General features: G+C 37.6%; 1 long non-coding RNA gene across 1 annotated transcript in view; it reads left to right on the top strand.

The window, feature by feature from the left end:
* Nucleotides 1-3,890: 3,890 nt before the first annotated feature.
* LOC135217225 (uncharacterized) overlaps nt 3,891-23,767 on the top strand; it is a 70,267-nt gene continuing 50,390 nt past the window's right edge. Inside the window, exons 1-2 of the long non-coding RNA XR_010315084.1 lie at nt 3,891-4,305; nt 12,766-12,810. This is a non-coding gene — a long non-coding RNA (uncharacterized LOC135217225). The remainder of the gene's footprint in view (nt 4,306-12,765; nt 12,811-23,767) is intronic.

The raw sequence follows: 23,767 nt of genomic DNA, 5'->3' as shown, positions 1-23,767 counted from the left end.
TTTTTTTTTTTTTTTTTTTTTTTTTTTTGTTTTTTTTTTTTTTTTTTGCCTGCAAGTCTCCGCGAAAACGTCAAACATGATTGATAAAAAAAAAATAAAAATAATTGTACAACTTGCCTGCTATTAATTCAATGCAAATTCATATACACATATATAAAGGCCATCCTATATGTGCCAAGTTGACTATGGTAGCCTAGTATTGTTTTCGAAAATCAAACATTTTTCTTCTTTACGTAATAATATTTGATATTTGATTTTAACAACAGTGCGTTCTCTTGCAGTGTAATTTAATGTTTTTTTTTTCATATGGACTATCCGTTTCAACGGGAATGTTATTTACTGATGTCAGATTTCATGTCGTAATTAAAAATTTCTTCCGAAAAAACATGTTTGCCTGAGCATTGTATCGTAATACAGCATGAATGACATGACGTGGTCATTTAATTTTGTTCTATAATAATAGTAATAATAATAATGAACAAAACAAAAACTTCTTTCAGTTTTCCTCTGAAGATTGAAAAAGAAACCCACAAAATTACTGTGTATAACGTGTTTACTTATAAGTATTTATAAATTTTATTTTACTTTACACTCGAGTACTTTGAGGCCCTATCTGTGACCCTTTTTCAAGAGCTGTGTAGGTTGTCAGCCTGGGTCAAGGCCCAGCAGTCTTGAAAAAGAGCCACAGGTAGGGCCTGACAGTACTCGAGTGTTGAGTAAAATAAAATTTAAATACTTATAAGTAAACAAGTTATATAGTTATTTTGTGGGTTTCTTTTTCAATAATAATAATGATAATAACAATACTAAAAATCTGGGTGAAGCGATGATAGGCGTTGCATTATTACAGATTTAAAAAAAAAATTTAATAACCCAATATACCATTCGGTATATAATCAGACTTCTTAATTTATATTTAAATAAATGCCTTTTTATATCTGTCAGTAATATTTGTGAATACTAATATGTATAACCTGTTGAGTATAAGTGTTTAGAATACCATTTCCTTTAGTGTTTTCATTTTTGTAATATGTGTATGTAATACACACACACACACACACACACATATATATATATATATATATATATACATATATATATGTATATATATATATATAGTATATATATATATATATATATATATATATATATATATATATATATATAAGGCTCAGTTTAAAACATTTGTTTAAAATTTGCATCGTGAGTTTAGGAAAAGTTGCACTTTTTTGTTTTTATGTTTTATTTATTTATTTATTATTTTTTTTTTTTTTTACAAAAGTATCATGCTTATATCTAACATTGCCAACTTCATATTTTTCATATGACAATTTTAAAAAAATTAATTTAGTCGATTTTCCTTTCATCTGGTGGCGAATAAGAATATGAAATTTCGACACTTTTCGATATATAGTAGTTTACAGACAAAAAAAATGTTTTTTTTTTTATATTTTTTCGTTTTTAACTTTATTATTTTTAGGAAAATGACGGTACACTTGATTTTCCTCTTGTGTAAATTATTGTTGTATTTGCATTTTAAGATTAAAATGGTTGATTTGTTTACAAATTATATGTAATTTTTTAGAGTGGATATTTTTGTTTTATTGAAAAATGTGCACATAATTTTAATTTTTCGAAGTTTATATATATATATATATATATATATATATATATATATATATATATATATATATATATATATATATATATATATTTCTTCAACTTCATTTCGATTGTAATAGTACATAATTTTAATTTTTCGATATATATATATATATATATATATATATATATAATATATATATATATATATATGATATATATATAAGTCATATCACATTTCCGTGATTCATATACATATATCGAGCTACAATGTCCTTTAATATCTAATTCGCTCTACCTCGGAATATATTTTCATATATGCTTAACCGAAGGGGAATTTTTTCTCGATAATAGATTTGCCTGGACCAGGGCACGAACCTATGGATCCTTTCAAACCAGGAACGTCAGTGAAGGTGGTGTAGTAGGTAACGCTTCACTGACGTTCCTGGGTTTGAAAGGATCCATAGGTTCGCGCCCTGGTCCAGGCAAATCTATTATCGAGAAAAAATTCCCCTTCGGTTAAGCATATATGAAAATATATTAATTCCGAGGTAGAGCGAATTAGATATTAAAGGACATTGTAGCTCGATATATATATATATATATATATATATATATATATATATATAACTATTATATAGTCTTCAACTTCATTTCGATGTAATAATTTTGACAGAAAAAAAATCTGCTGTCTGTAAGTGCGCAAGACATTTTCCCTTTACATGTTATTTTTTTTTTGTAAAAACTAAATATACGACGGAATTCCCTTTGACCATTATGCAAATACTTTACTTATGAAATTTTCATAATTTTTAGAATATTCCATATTAAACAAGCGAAAGGTTTTCCTTAAAAAAAGTATGCTTTCTAATCATGTTTCCTTTTGGTGTTATGTAGTATATTTCTGAGAAATATATTGCATACTTGACTTGGCTTAGGCATTCCAGTGCTGTGTCGTGTTTCACAATATTTCGAAAATATTTATGAAGTCCAAATCCTTCACTGTTGTTGCAGTTTTAGATTAAGCTGGCCTCATACTAGCACGGGCTCTTGCTCATAGAGCAGCACGTATGCCTTTATTAAACTTTTTTTTGTATTAATCTTTTGTCAACGATATGATTTTACATATGTTGATATAATTTCTAAATAAATTTAGAGTAGATAACTCTAATTAGTGCTCGTATCTTGATATGAATTAATATGAATAACCAAATTCCAGTGTTTTCGCCAATTCTCGAATTTCCAGATTTTTCTCTATTAAGGCCCTTGTAATCGTTATTGTTGTTGTTGAAGATTAATTAAGCTGGCCTTATGCCAGCACGGGCTCTTGCTCATAGAGCAGCCCGTAGAATTTTGCAATCCACAAGGGATTACGCAGATTTCCAGATTTTTCTGCATGAAGTCGTTTTTATAATCCATAAAGGGGGTTAAGCAAATTAACCTCTCTCTCTCTCTCTCTCTCTCTCTCTCTCTCTCTCTCACACACACATCTAAAGAACTACACGCAAACTGAGACTGAAATGTGACCCAACTACGCCAACTACAGGGTGTCCATAAAGTCCCAGTACCATTACAAGTATTTATTACTCAGAATGGTACTGGGACTTTATAGACACCCTGTATGTAGAGAGGAGCATCATAATAGTAGTAGTATAACAGAACGTGTGATATGCCGTACTTCTCCTATAGGCTAGCTGTCCCGAATAATAATAATAATAATATTAATAATAATAAAATCTTTCCGTTATATAGCGAAGATTGTAAAGCAGCTGCTTATCCAACCTCATACTCTCGTAATCGTCGTTTCATATTAATAATATCAACAAAGCTTCATGAAACACGATGTCTTGACTTTGCCCCTGAGTTACGGAAACGTGTTTGAATGAGTGAAAAATGTTAGGAGAAGCGAATGACGAGAAAGAGACAGCTGGTGAGAGAGAGAGAGAGAGAGAGAGAGAGAGGCAGGCTCATGTGGAGGGAAAGAATAGCTGAGAGCAGAAGGGAAGGATGAGAGAGAGAAAGAGAGAGAGAGTGGAAAGGGAAGGGGGGTTCAGGGAAGAAAGAGAAGACCAGAGGAGTGGTGTACCCTAAGGTTAGGGATTACTGCCTAGGACCTCCTCAGTGAGGGGAGACCGGGATTTGCTGTCCTGCCTGGGAGAATTGGGGTGGCAGGATGGCTGGCTGGCTGTCTTACATGGTGGGGGGAGGAGGAGGAGGAGGAATCCGCGGAGAGAGAGAAAGAGAGAGAGAGAGAGAGAGACCACGTGTTATTGGGCTCAGTCCCGGAGCCCGAGGACCGAGGCAGTGTGGCCTAGGCACCGGTCGAAGGAGGTGTGTCGTGGTGTGGCTCGGCAGACCTTGTGGAAAAATTTCAGTGTCGCAGACTGTTCACGTGTTTTTACGAAAAGTTTCCCATTTTTGGAAAAAAATATATTCTATGAAAACAAATTACAGCAGATGTTCGCTCGTTGTGGTGGTGGTTGTTGTGTGCGTATGTGATTCTGGTAAACTTTGAGATAGATAGTCTAGTGTGCTGGTGTGGAATTATTATAAGAATTATAATATTTTGTGGCTGATTGGTGGAAGCTTGATGTATAGTATATGTATACCTTCTCAACTCTTCGGAATTCACGGGCCATTTAATGATAACGAAGTGAGACGCGTATTTATTTGGATTTCAAAAGTTACTACTGCAGACCGTGGGTATGTATTATCACTTAATTTATTTGTAGCACAGTTTTTCAGATTAGTGTGGCACTGTTTAACCTTAGAACTTCATTTGCCCAAACTTTATACTCCATTCCTTTTTTATGTATAAATATCTACTCCTGTGGCTTATTTAATTTGAACTAGTATGTGTATTTGATGTTTTTATTTAAACTGATGGAGATAAGCAAATATACAATAATATTCAGGGAAGTGGTATTTGTAATCAGTCACAACTCACTTATGAAACGACTCACGAGCACAAGCAACATTGATTAAAAAAAATTTAATATACTATACATAAATATATGAGGTGAGGCTCTACATTTTAGTAGAAGGATTTCATCCGGGTATTTGTCTTTGTCTAAGGACTAGGCGATGAGAGAGAGGCCCATCCTGAGGGTTGCTCACTCACTAGTCCCTCTGACCGAGCCACACAGTATCAGACCTTATATTATCAAAAGCTGCTATTTATTATTTATTTTTTTTTACTCTACCGACGTTGTCTTGTAGACATAGGCTATGTCTGTTAAATGAGCTAATGAAGTGACGGCGATATCGAATAAACATTTACTACTGTGTAAGAACGCTGCATGTAGTGCATGTGTATAATCACCGCCTACGTTGCGTTTGTGTTATGTTAAGGTATTTCAAGATAATACAGTTTTTATCTTAGAACTTGATTTACAAATTGGCACTATTCTAGAGCTTATTCTATTACGTACGTAGAAAGTGAGTGAGACTGATTTTATCAGAACTAGCAATATTTTAGTATAATTTAGGTATATGAGACGGTAGCTCGAATGTCCATATTTCGTATATCAGGATTTGTGAACATTAGGTAGTTGCTTAGTTATAGTTGAATTTATATACAGTATTAAAAAGACTAGTTAATTTGTAAAATTACATATTTTCCTTTTTGTAAACCCGATTTCGTGGGTGTAGTGACTTTGAGTGTGTTGTTACGCGGCAATTTTGATATCCATGAAATAACACATTGCAGTATGCAAATGGAAGTTCTGGTATCAGTGTAGTAAATTTTTGTTGTTGTTGCAGTTGCATACACGTCATTTTTACCACATTGGTGGAATCCAGTCTATTACACCCAGAACCGTGGAGTATGAAACTATATCTCCCCCATCGGGAAGTACAATAATAATTCATTCGCTTGATTCATTGGAAATTGGTCAAGAGCATCAAAGCTTATTTTGAATGTACGTATCCTACCGTTGCAACTGAATTATGACAAAGATACGACAAATTAAGGTAAGCTAATTAGTTTTGTCACTGGAAGTCAACCTTTTTCAACCACTCTCTAGCCAATAAGTCACTTTTGTCATATATAGTGGAAATTCCTGCAGGGGATGACTACGTGTATCCGCACAGACTTTAGGTGATCAAGAGCAATAATAAGGAAATTTGTGTAGTGCAGCCCACCTACTAGTTTTTGTTTCTCCAAAACCTTAGTCGGTCCATCCTGCTCTGGTACTACTACATGTACAGATAACTTTGATGGGTTTTGTAGTTTCTGTTGGCCTCGAATCCCTTATTATTATCCTTCAGAATTTTTTACGTCAGGAGTGTTGAGTGTTGGCAATTGTCATGATAGGTAATTTATGAGATTTTTATTTTTTCGTAAAACATAAGCTGTAGGTGTTTGTATTTCCTACTTAATTGTGTAGGCTTCGTGAGTTAGACCTAAGGGTAAGTCCAGTTTTGTTGTTTATACAATTAGAATTATTTTCGATAAGCCTCAGTGATTCTTAAGTGGTATTATTACCCATAGAATGTATTATAATAGTCTTTAAGTCTGCTGAATTTCTAATAGGCAGTGAGGTTTTGTTCACGAATATCTATCTAGCACCAAGTTGTGCAAACGGTATTAATTCTTGCCTTAGAACATAGAAGAATGAGTTACACGTAGTTTGTATTGCTTTCTCATAGACATGCAGTGGTCGTATAGGTACCAGTATATACATATATAATACATTTTGAATAGGCACAATGAATGACCTTCATATTTCTTGTATACGCCTATTACTACAAAGTTCAACGCTTGTATACGTATACTTGTCATATTATTAGTAATAAATAATTCATATTATTATTATTATTATTATTGTCGGACAAACATTTTATGATAGAACCCCAAGTCCCCAGTAGGGAAAGCCGCCCCGAACAAAATTGGAATGGAGTATTAAAGAATAAACAATGAACTGTAAATATCAATGAACAACAAATATAGAAAATTAAGCAAGTATACTAAAAGGCAAATAAACGATGAAACTCATGAGACATTGTCAGGCTGCTCAACAAAAAAGCATTTGCACCAAGTTTGAACTACTGAAGCAGCTCCAACGATTCAACGGGATCAGAAAGATCGTTCCACAATTTAGTCACGAGGAATGAAACAAAAATCTGTGGTACAGTACATCACCGAAGAAAATGCAACTATGATTTATATAACTGCTTATACTTAGTAGTACCGCGTAGTTAATTGTATATATCGGCTACAGGGAGATTTTAATGAAAAGATCGATATCAGAATTTTGAAACATCCTAAACAAGATATTTTGGAATATTTTGAATACAGAGTTAATGAAAGGATTGAAACGTCCTCAGGATTGTGGCAGGTCTCCGAAGACTTTCTCTGTTTACAGATTTGTGTGTGTGTGTGTGTGCAGTTGACCATGTTTCTCAAAAGTGAGCTTACAATTCAGATACATTTCAGCAGAACTGACCACATCGATTTCACTGTCATATCGTGGTGTTTGCTGGTAATTTGTTGTTTAGGCTAAAATTTTGATAAAATCTAACTTATATACCTATCACTTGAAGCAGATATCTAGTACCCATCTTTAACAGCCACCAAGACTTCCTCGCACAAAAGAGCAGGAGAAAATTGGAAGGCTAAGGAATCTAGAGGTTAAACGTCATTGTGGCTGTTGAGGATTATATTACTTAAAATATATAAGCTGTGAAAAGTGACCATTAGAATTCGTGTAGAAGGTTCGCATCTGTATGGATCATCAAGTTGCTTTAACGTATAGAAAAAAATCAGATGGTGTCACCTACAGGTTGGGCTGTGATTTACCATATGTACCTATACCTATGGATTAATTATTGTAATGTATTTGTACAAGAATTGTGAGAATCACATTGTAATAGTAAAAGTGTGCCTAGTACACAAGATACTAAATGATATGCTATAGCAGATTCACATCAACCATGCATGTGATGTCTAGGCTAGTCCTTTACGACGCTCCTGATTGGCTGTAGATAAGCCAATCACAGGGCTGGAAACTCAGTCCCTCTCGAGAGTTCACATAGGCAGGGTGTATGTTCCACCACCTGAGTGATAATTTTGAAAGACGTATTCCTCAGGAAAGGTGTAATATACATCCATCCTGACTTGAGAGTTACCAGCCCTGTGATTGGCTTATCAACAGCCAATCAGGAGCATCGTAAGAGACTAGCTTAGACATCAAATGCACGGTTGATGTGAATCTACTATAGCCTAAGTTTTGATTGTATTTCGTCTAAATTATGAGATATTAAAAAGTATCCAAAATGAGATTTGCAGTGTATTAGAACTACCCGTTTTGGGATTTATTAATTCATTGGAGAATCACGTCATCGAGGCGTGTACTACCCGTTCTTATTAAGCGAATCATTGATACTGAAGGACGGAACAGTCTTTCAGTTCAGTGTCTTAACTCTGCCCAAGGCCGCAAATGGAACCCGGGCGAGGGAGACTTTGATGTCCAGCTGCTGGTAAATGGCCTTGGCCTTTGTCAGTGTCTTGATAAGTAGTAGTAGTTTATTATTAGTTTTCCTTTTTTTAGTTATTACTTTTCTTTTCTTTTTTAACTTGTTTTGATACACCTATGGATTCGACAAGCTTATTTTTCCTGAATAAGCTTTTCTCTTTAAAATAAGATGCTGATAGGTCTATAATTGCTTATATGCGTGGTTAACGTATTTTCTTCTATTTCCCCGACTATTTTTTCTAGGGCTTGTTTTAATACACCTAGATTTGACAAGCTTGGATGTCCGACTTATTTTTCCTGAATAAGCTTTTCCCTTTAAAATACGAGGCTGAAAGGCCTATAATTGCTTTTATGTGTGGATAACGTCTGTTCTTTAATTTCCTTGACTTTTATTTTTCTTGGGCCTTGGGATTGTCCGTTTTAGTAGATCCAGGACCGTTCCTTTTTTTTAGATTCTAGTACATTTACTTTCATAAGTCGAGTAGAGAGAGGCCGGCCGCGCTGCCCAATAGTCTATTGTCTTCTTCAGAATCCAGGTACCTACGGTACATCCCCCTCAACCTCTCTCCAGAAGTACTACCACACTGTAGGGAATTACTGGTCTCTCTCCAAAAGTACTACCCACAGCCTTGGCGCCACGTCCGAAAAGCACCACCTTGGAATTATTATTTCTTCCCTGTCATCATCAGAGCACAGGAAGGAGGGAGATCCTACGATGGAATAACTCAATTAATGGTCAGAAGTCCGTAGCAGGGTTTTGCATTGGTCGATCCATTGCAGAGAGAAGACAGATTCGTCAGGTTCGTGACTGACGGATTTATGTTGTATTGTTAGGGATACATGTTATGTCATGACGCGAGATATTTTACTTTTGTTATGATGAGGTTTACCGTGAGTTTCTTCAGGGCTTTTTTTGGTGCCTTCTCCGTTTATTATTATTATTATTATTATTGATGCTCTCAGCCGATGTGTAGGTCAACCAATCCGAGTTTTATATAATGATGATGTAATATTATCTGACACCGGTAGTTTGAATAGTAAGTTTTATATAATGTAATATTTGCTGACATTTGGTACATTGAATAGCGAACTTTGTTAAAGGTTTCTGTAAGTGAATTCCGCATTTCATCATTATTTCTCTTAATACTCGAACTTCAGGTATATGCTATAAAAGGGTACTTTAAAGTCATGTCTTTTATTTCTCGTACTTTACATTGGGTTCGGGATTGTGTGGCTTTATCATTAGCAATGTCTCCAGGTATTCCCCCCCCCAAAAAAAAAAAAAAAAATGGTTTGGCAATCACGTTTACATGTCTAGCGAAACCTATGCAATTGGATTGAACTGTCGCGTTCTTTGTGGGCCAATGTTTATATTATTGTTTTCTCTCTCTCTCTCTCTCTCTTCTCTCTCTCTCTCTCTCTTCTCTCTCTCTCTCTCTCTCTCTCCAAATTGAACGTTGGTGGTTTGTCGTTTTGCAAAGTTTGAGTTGAAAAATGCTTGCATTCTTGTGTTTTACAATGAATGAACGTCGGCGGTTTGTCATTTTGCAAAGTTCTGAGTTGAAAAATATAATTTTTCAAAGTATACCTTGCTTGTTTCGATACAATATACTAAAATGTTTCGGCAAGTTCTTTGATGAGGAAGCATTGCTTTTGGGGTCTTCTGAGAGTGTCCGTCGTTAGTATTAATTTTTGCCTTGATTATTCACACATTGGACTTATTAATGACATTGAAGCTTTTTTTCCCATTTTCGGTTTAGCTGATAACTTACGTGATTATATTGAAGTACTTCTGTCCTCAGTGTACATTTTTTATGGTTCGTCATATATACAGAGTACTTACTGTGGTACAAATAGAAGTGAAACTGCAATACTGCTATACACTAATCAGTGCCGAATGCAAATATAATTTTTTTTTTTTAATTGAGAAAGGAAGGAGCACGGAGTTCTGTGTATTTGCTTACAGGAGGAACAGATTACTCCTGCAAGATCCAGTATACGCCAAAAACTCGTGGATTTGTCTTGCAGTAGCAAAATTGCATCCCCTGTGACGAGAGATGAGTATGAGCTGACAGTAAATGACATCATGTACATTTTTTATTCATTTTATTAATTAATTAATTTATTTATTTATATATTGATGTATTTATTTATATTTTTTTTTTTAGCCCAGTACCTTGATCAGTATTGGAAGATATGTTACCATAAAAAAAAAAAAAAACAAAAAAAATTATGTTCATCCTACAGCAAATGTCAGTCCGCCAGGTCTTAGTTTCTTAATTTTTTAGCATTCTGGACCCTAGGTTAGGAGGGCGCCCTTTGCAATATACTTTACCTGACATATAATATCAAGGATTATTTATGTTTCTTTACGTGGCTTCCGAACGGTTTTTTTTTTTATATATATATACCAATTTGGGACCTAGTTTAGGGGGACACCGTATATTAGGGATTCCTTTTGTGTCTCCTTACCTAGCTGTTCAACTTCTTCAACTAAAGTTTGTTCTAGTCTTCACTTTATTTAATCAGTAGTGAGTGACCTTTTGGGGTGAGACCAGAGTGACTTTTTAGAAATATGACTCAGTGATCTGAACAGATGAAAATTACAGATGATAATAATTCTATTAAAATAATTCCAGCATTCGGAATGCAATGTGTATATCTTTTTATTTGTATTGTGTGTAACACAAATAGTCTACGGTTCATCAGCTTCACCTTTAACTATTATATATATACCGTATAATACCTCTAGCGAGGAAACCTTTATTTATGTTCGACGTCATTGCAAACTAACGTAAAGCATCTATTAAGACTGCTCCACTAATAATGGTCAGTGGCCGCGAGTTCGATTCTTGGACATTCCATTGAGGTGTGATAGATGTGTATTTCTGGTGATAGAAGTTCACTCTCGACGTGGTTCGGAAGTCACATAAAGCCGTTGGTCCTGTTGCTGAATAACCGCTGGCTGGTTCCATGCAACGTAAAAACACCATACAAACAAGCAAACATATATATATGTTACGTTAAAATTTTGTCTAGAGTTATATCGAGTTGTTTATAGATTAAAGCGCATTATGTGAGTTGTGCAAATGGAAGATGAAAGGAGGCAGACAGCAGAAGAAAAAGGGACAAATAGAAGTAAAAATAAAATAATAAAATATGAACACAGTCTTCTCTTATCCCATCAGTGCAGGATAGGTCTTCCCTCATCATGTCAGTATTGGATAGGTGAATGATGTATGAGAGAAGATTAGCTTGCGATAGGAAGGGAGTAAGCCCATACCCCATCCATACCCTCGTCCACTGATGGTAGTAGATGAATGCCTCTAATAGACACTTCCATCAATCCGTCCAATTATGGATCGTGATCGGGACGGTCATTATAATAATCCTGAAACCACCCCCGGTTGACAAGAGTCCATGTATGGCACTTGGGAAAAACGCTCGGGAACGGATCCTTACGGGGTTTAAGGATAATTTTGATAGGATGTCATGTATTTAAGGCTAGGATTTGTAAAGGATATGTATATTTAAGGCTAATTTTGAAAGGATACGTATTCAAGGCTAATTTTTGAAAGGGATTCATGTATTTCAGGCTAATTTTGAAAAGGTATTATGTATTTGAGGCTAATGTTGACTGGGCGTTGTATTTAAGGCTAATGTTGACTGGGTATTGTATTTGAGGCTAATGTTGACTGGGTATTGTATTTAAGGCTAATGTTGACTGGGCATTGTATTTGAGGCTAATGTTGACTGGGTATTGTATTTTAAGGGTAATGTTTACTGGGTTTTGTATTTAAGGCTAATGTTGACTGGTATTGTATTTGAGGCCAATTTTGAAAGGGTATTACCTATGTGTTTAAGGCGAATGTTGACTGGGTATTGTATTTGAGGCTAATGTTGACTGGGTATTGTATTTAAGGCTAATGTTGACTGGGTATTGTATTGGAGGCTAATGTTGACAGGGTATTGTATTTAAGGCTAATGTTGACTGGGTATTGTATTTAAGGCTTAGTTTTAAAAAGGGAATTTTGTCATTGTGGCTGTATACCCACTTGAGTATCCCTAATGGGAGCTCGGCGTGATGGTGGTATTTTGTCGTGTGTAATTTAATCCAGTGAATGAAGGGTTAGATTCGATGGACGAGTGTGTTAAGGAAAGGGCCTGTTGTAGGGCCTCCATGGAGAAAATGACGCGTTGGCTGATGTACTCTCTTTGTAATGGACGTGTCCGCTGTGTAATACTCGAAGAAAGTAATTTGGCTAATTTCCGATATCGATGTATTCCTTTACATTTGATATTTAAAGGAAATAAACTGAGTATTTTTATTGTTTATTTTGTTACCTGCGGCTAAGAGGACTGTCCAGTCGGCGAGGAGTTGAAAAAAGAACATTCGATCTTACTGGTATTTTCATAATCCTAGCTTGAGCGCTTCAGTGGCGTGGTCGGTATGGTCTTGGCCTGCCACCTCGGTGGACGCGAGTTCGAATCTCGAGCATTCCACTGAGGGGTGAGAGATGTGTATTTCTGGTGACAGTTGTTCACGAATCTCGATGGGTTTCGGAAGTCACGTAAACCCGTGGGTCCCGTTGCTGAATAACCATACTGGTTCAATGCAAAGTAAAACAACATGCAAACAAACAAAATAATTTGTTTTCGAAAACTAATGATTTTTATTTCTTTACAGGCGCATTGAATAGTACTAAAGCGTCCAGGAGATCCCAACCAACGTGTGAGTATCTGCAGGAAAATGTTATTCGTGTTATACATATATTGTAATAATGATAATGCACCACCCAGTTTTATTTTCATTAAAGGGTTGTACTCGGAAATTTACCAACAAGATGTTGGTCATCGTTTCCCATAATTTTAGTGATAATTACCTCAGCTCCAACACACACACACACACACAAAGTGCTTTTACACTGGTTCCATGCAACGTAAAAGCACCATACAAACAAACAAAGGGCTTTTGATGCATTTCTGAGTTTTATCTCCCCCCCCTCCTTTTTCCCCCTCCCCACCTCAAAAAAAGAAACACTCATCTTCAGACTTCCGTCTGATAGTTTTTGTTTTACATCAAATTATGGAGAGAGAGAGGAGCTTGCATGTAGTACAGGACTTACACTTGGGCTGCACTGTATTCTTGGTTGTAATTTTTTTTTCTTTCCCGTTCTGATCTCAATTCAAGCTAATATACTATGCTGTTATCCAGTTCATTTTTTTGTAGACTACGGACGTGTTTTTTGTAAAGACTACGGATTTTTTTTTTTAATGTAGACTATGGACTTTTTTTTTTTTTTTTTTTTTTTTTTATTTTTTTTTTTTTTTTTTTTTTTTTTTTTTTTGTAGCCTACGGACGTGTTTTTTTTTTTTAATTTGAAGACGGCGGACGTGTGTGATAAAGACTACGGATCATTTTTTTTTTGTAGACTACGGACGAGTACACTACGGTTCTTTTTTTTTTTTTGTAGACTTCGACGTGTTTTTTTTTTTTTTTTTTTTTTTTTTTTTTTTTTATAACTACGGATGTGTTTTTATTTAATTTTTTTTTAAGACTACGGATGTGTTTTTACATTTTTTTTAAGACTACGGATGGGTATTTTTTAGCTCATTCACCAAATTGAGATTTAATTTTTATAGATGTCAATCTCTCTCTATTCTTTTATGAGACATGCAACGATTCAACCAGTCAAGCCTTCAAGTATGCGTTATAGAGTCCATTTGCAATGTAAAAGAAAGTGAGTCGACACATTGTGATAACCGAGTTCGGTCGTAGCCTGAACAATTTTCCTGGGTGTGTCGGTAGTTACGTGTCTCGATCATAAGTACAAACAACGCCTCGTATATATTATAGCTGTTTCTGGGAATCGTCCCCTTTTGAGAAGCCGAGGGCTCGGAGATAGTGCCGATCGTAGAGGAAATGCCTCTCTCTCTCTCTCTCTCTCTCTCTCTCTCTCTCTCTCTCTCTCTCTCTCTCTCTCTCTCTCCAACGGCGGTTTCTTGTTGCGCGTCTTTTGAGGGATTTCGTTTCCCGCTTGTGTTATATTGTTATCTCTACAATTGCATTTAGTTTTTTTTTTTTTTTTTTTGTGGGGGGGGTGGGTGGGTGTGGAGTGGTTAGGTTGTCATGAGTCTTATTTTGTGGTTTATTTTGTTATTTATCTGAGTTCTCTCTCCATTTATCTAATCGGGGTTTCGCTTTTATTTTATCTTATTTATATATATTTTTTTGTAGTTTGGTCTTAACATCTCTATACTACATCTTTTCTGTGCATGGCTGCTGCTGCTGCTCGCCCCAGTTGGGGCTGCTCTTCGGCTTGTAGCAAGCATTTCGCGTTCGCTGCTATGATTATTACACCTACCTCTTGGCTTGTAGTGATAACTGGGAGCATTCTTCTACCTGTTCATTTCGATGCGTCTGTTCATTAGCTGGATAAATTGGTTGGTTTTCTTAACCTAGATGTGACGCCAGTTTTGCTAGACACACAATCTTAACGACAAAATTTCATTGGTCTCCTTTGTATCCTCCTGGTGGGTATCACGTCATGAATGTTTCCAACATCAGATTTCGTCAAAATCTGATCTAGTCTTCTTCAGACATTACGCTAAAACATGTATCCATGTGGGTGACAATTTAAAATCCTAATGGGGGTTGATACTGGCGAAACCAGGGGTCCAAACTTTGCAAGTTTGCGATCAATTTCAATTGAAAGAAGTATATACGTAAATATGCATTAGTTGGTACTGGTTTGGTCTGTTCCTTGGTAGTAGTATTCCTGTTTCCTGCCGTATTCGTAGGCAAGATCGGATTTAGTTTAAGTTAGAACATATACATGCACAGGTTAAGCGCCACCATATGGGTAGCGCCTCAGTGGCGTGATCGGTATGACCTTGGCCTGCCACCTCGGTGGCCGCGAGTTCGATTCTCGGACATTCCACTGAGGAGTTAGAGATGTGTATTTCTGGTGATAGAAGTTCACTCTCGACGTGGTTCGCGAGTCACGTAAAGTCGTTGGTCCCGTTGCTGAATAACCGTACTGGTTCCATGCAACGTAAAAACACCATACAAACAAACAAACAAAAAGTATATGTGGTGTATTTTAACTATTAGTATATTTTACACACTGTACAGTTGATCCTGGAGGGGGTGGGGATGAGGTACGAAAGTTGGTTGGTTATAGCTTCCATGGTACGCCATGGATGTATATCTTTATCGCTTAATATCATTGAAATCGGTTTAACACTTGTTTGTAGAACTGATTAAACGACGGGGTTTTGCGCACAGCACGTTTGCTAGACGCACTGCCTCTCTCTTTCGACGATGGGACACTCTCTTCCAAAATTTGTTCCTCGTTGGACGAGTGGTTTTTGCGCTCGGCCACCAATCCGGTGGTCCGAAGTTCCATTCGCGAGCCGCCAACGCGGAATCAGAGGAATGTATTTCTGGTGATAGAAAGTCATTTCTCGATATAATGTGGTTCGGATTCCACAATAATAAGCTGTAGGTCCCGTTGCTGCTATAGCCACGTAAAAATATATATATAATTCTTCGGGGCAGCTACGCCTAGAAGAGCTGTTAATCAGTTGAAAGGTATGGATAAACTAAGATATACTTTTTTCTTCCAAAATTATGATGCCCGAATTATTGGAGAACCACGAACATGAGTGTGGTCGCTTTCTTGACTTTCTTGGTTCCCTGGGAACCTCTCCACTTTGTTGTCCCTTCGTGATCCTTCCTCCCTCCATCCCTCCCTCCCTCTCTCTCACTATTTTTGTAGAATTCCCTCCGATGATGAATGACTTTTTGTGCCTGGCTTCTGTGCGCGTCTCGCTCGCCTCATTACACTCACGCATCATCCACCCACGCCCTATGCTCTTATTAGCCGAAAAGAATTTGCGATTTATTGGTGTTTTTTTTTTAGGGCGGGGGAGGGGGGACAAGGAGAGTTTATTGGTGTAACTTTCTTTTTATCACATTCGGGATTGTGTGGATATTTGCCGTCATTTTGTTCATTTATTTATTTTTTCAATTCAGTTCGGGATTGTGTGCATTTTTGCAATCGTTGTGTTTATTTATTTATTCATTTTTTCAATTCAATTCAGAATTGTTTGGGTTTTTGTCGTCATTAAGTTTATTTGGATGTTTGTTTATATTTACTAGCTTTTTCTTATAATGTTGTTTGCTTTCTTAGATAAGTGAGTATTGTTGAGCCTGGGAATTTAGAGATGTGTCATACTACAGTATATCTCGCCAGCCTTTATACTCTTAATAATGAGGGAGAAATATTCTAGTCGTATATATCATAACTTTAGCATGGCAAGGAGCATCCAGGTTAAATCTGTCGTAAATTCTCGGGCATTCCACTGAGGTGTGGGAGATTTGTGTATTTCTCGACGTGGTTCGGAATTCACGTCTAAAGCCGTTGGTCCCTTTGCTGAATAACTATACTGGTTCCATGCAACGTAAAGACACCATACACACAAACAATAAGTTTGTCGTAGTAACTTTGGTTGCAAGTTGTATGAAGGAAGGGTTTTACCATATAATGCAGAAGGGAATATTAAGTTGTATATATACTGTAACCTCAGACGCAGTCTGCTGTGAAGAATGAAAATACGATAGCCTTGAACTTTGATTAGGAAAGAATTCGTCGAGAAAGACTACGGAAGTTTATCATTTGCTGTAAGGAATGGAATGTTCTTGTATGTAAAACCATTCGCCAGCAAGATCGTGAATAATTCTGGAAAGTGTACCGGGGGTATAGGCCTATTGTTGGGATTTGTACCTGCCCGTGAGGTGAGGGGTGGGGGGGGGGGGGGGGGGGGGCGATTTAGTGTATAGAGATTGTGAGAGGGAGGTGAGTAGAGTGAGTGTGTGGGAGGGAGGGAGAGAGGTCAGAGGGAGGTCTTGGGGTGTTGGGGTTGGGGGGGAGAGGGGATTACTGGTTCTCAGAATGTTCTTATTGTATTGTCCGAGAGGCCTATATGTTCTCTCTTTCCCTTAGGTGATTATTTAGAGGGTGGTGTCAGAGGCTGTTTTTTTTTTTTTTTTTTTTTTTTTTTATAGTAATGTTTGTAAAGCGGTGTCTTGGGTTTTGATGTATTCATCGTATAGTAATAGTCTAATGTTGTGTTTACAGCCTTGTGAGAAATTTAAGTCATTTCCTTAAACGTCAGTCCTTCTTGTCAGTTGATCTTTGAAGGAAACTCTTCTTCCTCTTCTGCTTGGCAACCGTAAAGTGCCCCTAGATCGTGGCAGATAAGAAGTCCCGAACGTTATCTGCCAGGGCACCTTGTTTACAAACGGCATGTAGCCTCGCGATAAGGTCCTACGAAGGTCAAATTTTGGGGTGGTTTGTATTATGTCAGATGTAGGGCATTTCTTTCTCTTTCACTTTCTCTGCATTCTCACTTATAAGTAAAACTATTCAAGTTCTTGGATATCCTTCCAGAGGAACTAGTTGTATGCCAATCCCCACCTTATGGAGGAGCGCCTCAGTGGCGTGGTCGGTATGGTCGTGGCCTGGCCACTTCGGTGGCCGCGAGAGAGTTGATTATCGGGCATTCCACTGAGGGGTCAGAGATGTGTGTTTCGGGTGATAGAAGGTCACTCTCGACGTGGTTCGGAAGTCACGTAAAGCCGTTGGTCCCGTTGCTGAATAACCATACTGGTTCCATGCAACGTACAAACACCATACAAACAAACAAACAAACCCACCTTCTGGATTGTGAGTGTTAGTTCCGTCAAGGTGTATAATATCCCTTGTGGTGGATGTTTCAAATTTTGATGTTTTTATTCAGTCTGATTCCGTAATGTACCTTGAACGAGCAGCAATGATGGTATACAACTAAAACTCACTTAACATAAAGTAAGCTGGCTGCATGCCAGCAAAAAGGCTACTTGCATCTAATTAAATAGCTGATTAGTGGAGAGATGGAGTCTTATATCATAAACTCACGATATTATTAAAGACAATAATTGAAGATTGTAGTCTTATAATCATGAAGCTGCCAGGTGACGAGTAATTTGTTGAATTATACGTAATGATAATTACTAGATTTTTTTGAGATTTTTTTAAAAAGAATTTTTTAAGAATAACATTCTCGGTCCTGAACTTGCTTAGTAAAGGTTAAGAGGGAGGTTGGCGGATTTTTTTTTTTTTTTTTTTTTTTTTTTTGTTTTTTTTTTTTTTTTTTTTTTTAAGAAATAACATTCCTTGCTTTCTTAACTTGGCTTTGGTAACAGTTAAGAGGTTGGTGGTGGCCCCATCGTAGTATACCTTGGAATTTTGGATATAGCAAACGTGTGAGACCCTGGAATAAAAATTCGTCGCTGCCTTTTAAGCCTACTATAGGCCTTGCGACGAAATTTCCAGCGTGAAATTGATGAGGGCGTCGAGCGTGAGTTGGCTTAATGGAGCCACTGAATGGCGTTTAGCCCAAGGTCACCCAAGGTCACTGGACTGGATTTAATATATTCCCTGGGTAACGAATGGCTATGGTATTTTCTTCTTCTTCGTCTTCTTTTTACGCGACTTAAATGGATCGCTAGAAGGATGTGAACAAGAAATAAAAACTGGAACTAGGTAAGTCTCGAACAAAGCTTACGATAAGTGGCAACCATCCTTTCTTCCAGTTGTACCTACATACTACGGGCTGCTCTATGACCAAGAGTCCGTGCTGGCATAAGGCCAGCTTAATCTCCAACAACGTTGTACCTACATAGTACATAATGGTGTGGGCATTCCACTTTTAGTATGTGAATGTGGTGGTCGAGATGTGATATATACCAGTTTTAAACGACTCCTTAGAAATGTAATTTAATTGTGGACCAGGTAATGTTTTAAATTTTTGTAAACGTCAACGCCAAATCAGTAAATGTTAGTCGGGAACCATTTTTGTAATCATGCTTCTCTTTTCACGAGGGACATCCATCCAGAAACCGTAGGAAGTCCACCTCAGGTATCTCCGTTACCTTCAGCAAGTCTTCGTGGTATTTGTCTAGTCATTATTTGGCTGGGTTGTGTGTGGGTGGGTGGAGGGTTGGGGGGGTTGTAGGAGATTAAAAGAGGGTATTTACTGAATTATAAAGCCTAATGCTTCGTAATGGTCTTCCGTGAACATTCTTTGTGAGGTACTTTTTCCTGCGTCGTATAGGTTATATGGGTCTTTATTGTGAATTTGTGTTGTAGTGTTGCGTTTTAAAGAAGCTGTGATTGTTTAATATTTGAGGCAGTCAAAGCAATAGGTTTTCTAAGGAATAGGTTTTCAAAGCAATAGGTTTTCACGCTGTTGTATCCTTTGATTTTGAGCCAATTTTTTCAGTTTCTGTGTGTGTGTGTGTGTGTGTGTATCAACATGGTCAAAGGTATTCGTTGACCTGAACATTAATTCATGTTGATTTATTTATACATATTTTACCTGTAGGAAAATCCCCCTGGGTTGTTGAATTGTCGTTAGTCAATCTATAGCCCTGTAGGTTCACGGTGTTGTGCCTTACAGAGTGACCGCAGGCAGGCAATTTATGTATATGCCCTTGTTGATACCCAATATTCGTTTGCAATACCAAAGTAGGATATTTGAAATTCAATCTCATGAGATTGCTTTGAATGTTAATGAAGTTTCTTATGATTTAGAAGGCCTCTCGGAGGAAGTCTTCGTAACTACTTCTTCCCACATTTATTACCTGTAAAGAAATCAATAAACTTCGTGGCTTTTCTCCTTTGACTGTCAAGCTTCGGACTTCTCATTCTGCTTCTGTTTTCCTTGATTGAGAGAATTTCGTGGTTAAGCCTGGCTACTTGTCCTTTCTTTGTCCCCGTTTTCTCCTGGTCAGAGCCAGAAATGTGTATTAGGTTGGAGGTCGAATCCCTTGTAAACTGGAAAGCGGATGATGTATTACTATGGTAGATTCACATCACCTGTGCATCTGATGACTAGGCCAGTCCCTGACGACGCTCCTGATTGGCTGTTGATAAGCCAATCACGGGGCTAGAAACTCTCAGACTCTCTCAAGCGTTCACATAATCATGATGTACATTTCACCTCTCCTGAGGGATACGTCTTTCAAAAACATCTCTCGGGAGTGGTGGAATATACATCCAGCCTATGTGAACTCTCTCGAGAGAGACTGAGAGTTTCCAACCCTGTGATTGGCTTATGAACGGCCAATCAGGAGCGTCGCTAGGGACGGGCCTAGACATCAAATGCACGGCTGATGTGAATATACTACAGTTGTTGAATGTTGCAAGAAGGCGACAGAAGAAAGAGAGACTGTCAATTCACTTTTAAGGAAGGAAGGAAGGAGAGAGCGCGTGTGGTCTCGAGATCTGGCAGCCCATGAAGGAACACAGAAACCTCATGAGTGACGAAAGTGCTAATGATGAAAGATGATGATGATGATGATGATGAGTAAGACGATAGTAACTGGGGATGTTGCTTGGAAGAAGTTGAGAACAATGAGGTCATTAAATCACCCGAGAGAGAGAGAGAGAGAGAGAGAGAGAGAGAGAGAGAGAGAGAGAGAGAGAGCAATCAACGTTCTCCTACCCCCCATCGAAACGTACAGGAGAAAAAGAAGAAGCAGGAGGAGGGGGAGGAGATGGAGATGAGATGAAGCAAAAAGAGAAAGATGGAGGAGGAGGAGAAGTTGAAGAAGAGGAAGAAAGAGGAGAAGAAGAAGAAGAAGAGGGAGGGGATGTATAATAGCCTATGGATAGGCTTATCCCGAACACCGTGATGATGATGATGATGATGGCGATGGGGGAAAAGGAGCTCTTCTGAGGCATGCCCTGCCCCTGACACTATATAGGCCTTAAAAGGGTGTTTTTAACGTCTTGCCCGTGGCGTAGTACAGGATGAGAAGGCAGCAAGGAGGACCTGGATTGTTTATATATCTGGAAGATTCCTGGGATGCCTGAGTGTGTCGGGGGGGTTATTTATGTATGTACCCCTAGGTAGGTAGGCCTAGTTAGGTTTGCAAATTAGGTGTACAAAAGTCTGTTAATCACGATTTTCCTTCGCTGGCGTACTATTACATCTGATATTGAGAATTTGAGGTCGGGAGGTCGTTTTCAAACACTTATAGATAGGCTTAACTGGCAGATTTGATCGGACGTCGCTATATAATTGGTGGTGATCGTCGTCCAGATTTGGTTGATACGAGATAGCTACTATCTCGTTAAGTCATTTCGTTGTGCCTTTGGGTTGAATGGGTTCTCTTAAGAGGGACTTCCTGCTTTTCACCTTTCTTGGTCGTGAATTAACACGCAGTCTTTACTAGAACATAGCTATAGTTTCCGCAAGATTCACTTTTCCACACTCACGAGAACGAGGAACTCTTTCAAAACATCTATAGTTTCCGCAAACGTTATATGGAACGAAGATTTAACTTTTCCACACTCAAGAGGAAACTCACTCATTTCCTTTTTTTTTTCGGTTCTGGAACTCCAACTGCATCGTCTTCGGCACACGTCGTCCGTATCCTGTATGCGCCCCGACACTTAACTCCAACATGAGCTTGTCACGAGGTGTCAGCTCAGGTCAGCCACGGAATTGATAATCGCCATTGCGATCTAACCTTTGCGACGTTTTGCGGGAGGCAGCAGCAGTATGTTTAACCCGTGCGGTAAAAATGAAGCTTGAGATGATCCAAGTTATATTTTTGCAAAAAACGTGAGACCTCGTGCTATGGAAAGGGCGACCCCCCCCCCCCCATTTTTTTTTTTATTGATAGTGCTGACAGTATCCTTTAAGTTGCAAGCATTATCTTCCTAACTTAACTTGAAGTGGTCTTGATAACTAATAAAACTGATACTCATAGTGAGTACTACTCTACTCACAGCAAGGATCAAATAAAAGGGGCACAAATTAAACGCTCTCTAAATTCAGTACATCACGTTGTTTCACCTACGTAAGTGAAAAATAAAAATACGATATATTTTATTAGAAATATGTTCTACGCTGTTTAATATGTACATTATTCAGTTTTTTGCATTTTCATTCTAATAAATAAATCATAAATGTCCAATCGGAATATTTTTGTATCTTTAACTCAAGCGAAACACACTTTTCAGACTTTTTTTTTTTTTATAGGCCTTCCCCCCCCCCCCACACACAAACAACTACAACAAAGTAGTTTGTAGGCTAACTCCCCGAGTAAGCGAAAAGCGGTATGTAAAAGGTGTTTCCCAACACATCCTTGTAATCGATATTCAATTGGAAGTCATATTTTGGTATTTATACGAAAGTCTGCGTGATTGGCATGCTAAACACACTACACTTCAGATCTGGAATTAGCAGTTATATATTTGACGAGGATGTGCGTTATTGGCCCTCTCATATTTTGCGTGAGTTTTCTTAATCCTCAGAGGTAAAAATTTTTTTGGGGGCCCCTTTAGCTACAACCCCCTTCATTCCTTTTACTGTACCTCCTTTCGTGTTCTCTCTCCTAACACTTGCTTTCTTATTCAGCTGGGAGGAGGACTTCCTCCTATTACATCCTTCAAGCCTTTCTACTCTCGGTTCGCATTTCATAGCTGAATGACCTCATAGGTCCCAATGGTTGATTCGGCCTGAATTCTATATTCCATTCCATACCAGAGGCCAAATATTGAATTATAAACTTTTTTCTTGCTTTCTTTCTTTCTTTAACCGCGGAGTGTCGGGTCGTTGGGTGACATATCCGTGGGTGGATTTTTAGGGAACATGATTAAAAAATAATTCGCTTTCCTAAAGAAATTAGATTTTACCACAGGTTTTAGTCAGAGACTGAGTGTCTTGACAATTGCATGGAATTCCAGGACTTGGTTGGGCAGCTTGCATTCCTGTCTGATTTGGGATGTAATAGTTTACAGATGGTGAGATGGATTACACTTGCATGTGTAGGAACGATATATTACGCTGAGATTTACATAGCATTTGGTAGACATTCAATAGATGTGAAAAGCTTTCGATGTAAGCTAGGATAATTTAATCTTCATGCTGTCAGCCTTTATTCCAGTGTTTGTAGTTGTGTCAATACTTATACCTCAGGTTTAGTATTCACATCCATATTTTGCGCGCGCGCGTATGTGTATGCATGTAAGTACGTGACTAGTTTTAAGTAGGCGTATTCGTAGAAATTATTATTTTAGATCTTGCGATTTATAGGTTTTGATATGGGTAGATAATAAGCTCTTTAAAAAACGTAAGTTAGACGACCAGTTTTATTTTAGTAATCGGTTCCAAGCTTATTCTGAACCTCTTAACAGCATTTCTACCTACCTTCCACAAAACTGTGCTTCTAACGGGTCTTTTGAGAACAGTATTGAAGGCGGGAAGGTCATATTATCTCAGGAATGTCCAAAACAAAGGTATTATTGAATGGAGCAGCCATTGTCTGGTAAGTGTCACTCATTGTGTAGGAGTCGAGAGAGACTCTTTTGAGTGTAAAAATAAATGGTATACTCGTGGAGAATGACTTTGTTGCCGACTAAAAATTTCGATTGAACTGTATTTGACGGAGAAAAAAATTAGTAAGGATGAAGTGAGTCAAGACTGAAAATTTTTCATTATTTATTTATTTATTTTTACGGTATCGTAGATTGATTAGTGTGACGACTACCGCTTGTAAATCGCAAACAGATTGCTAGTTGTTACATCATTGTGTAGATGTCTTTTTGTAGTTTCTTTGTATCGTGCGTGAA

Source organism: Macrobrachium nipponense, chromosome 7 (genome assembly GCF_015104395.2).
Source record: "Macrobrachium nipponense isolate FS-2020 chromosome 7, ASM1510439v2, whole genome shotgun sequence".
Lineage (NCBI taxonomy): Eukaryota > Metazoa > Arthropoda > Malacostraca > Decapoda > Palaemonidae > Macrobrachium > Macrobrachium nipponense.
Note: the sequence above shows the minus strand (reverse complement) of the source record. Positions and strands in the feature narration are given on the sequence as shown.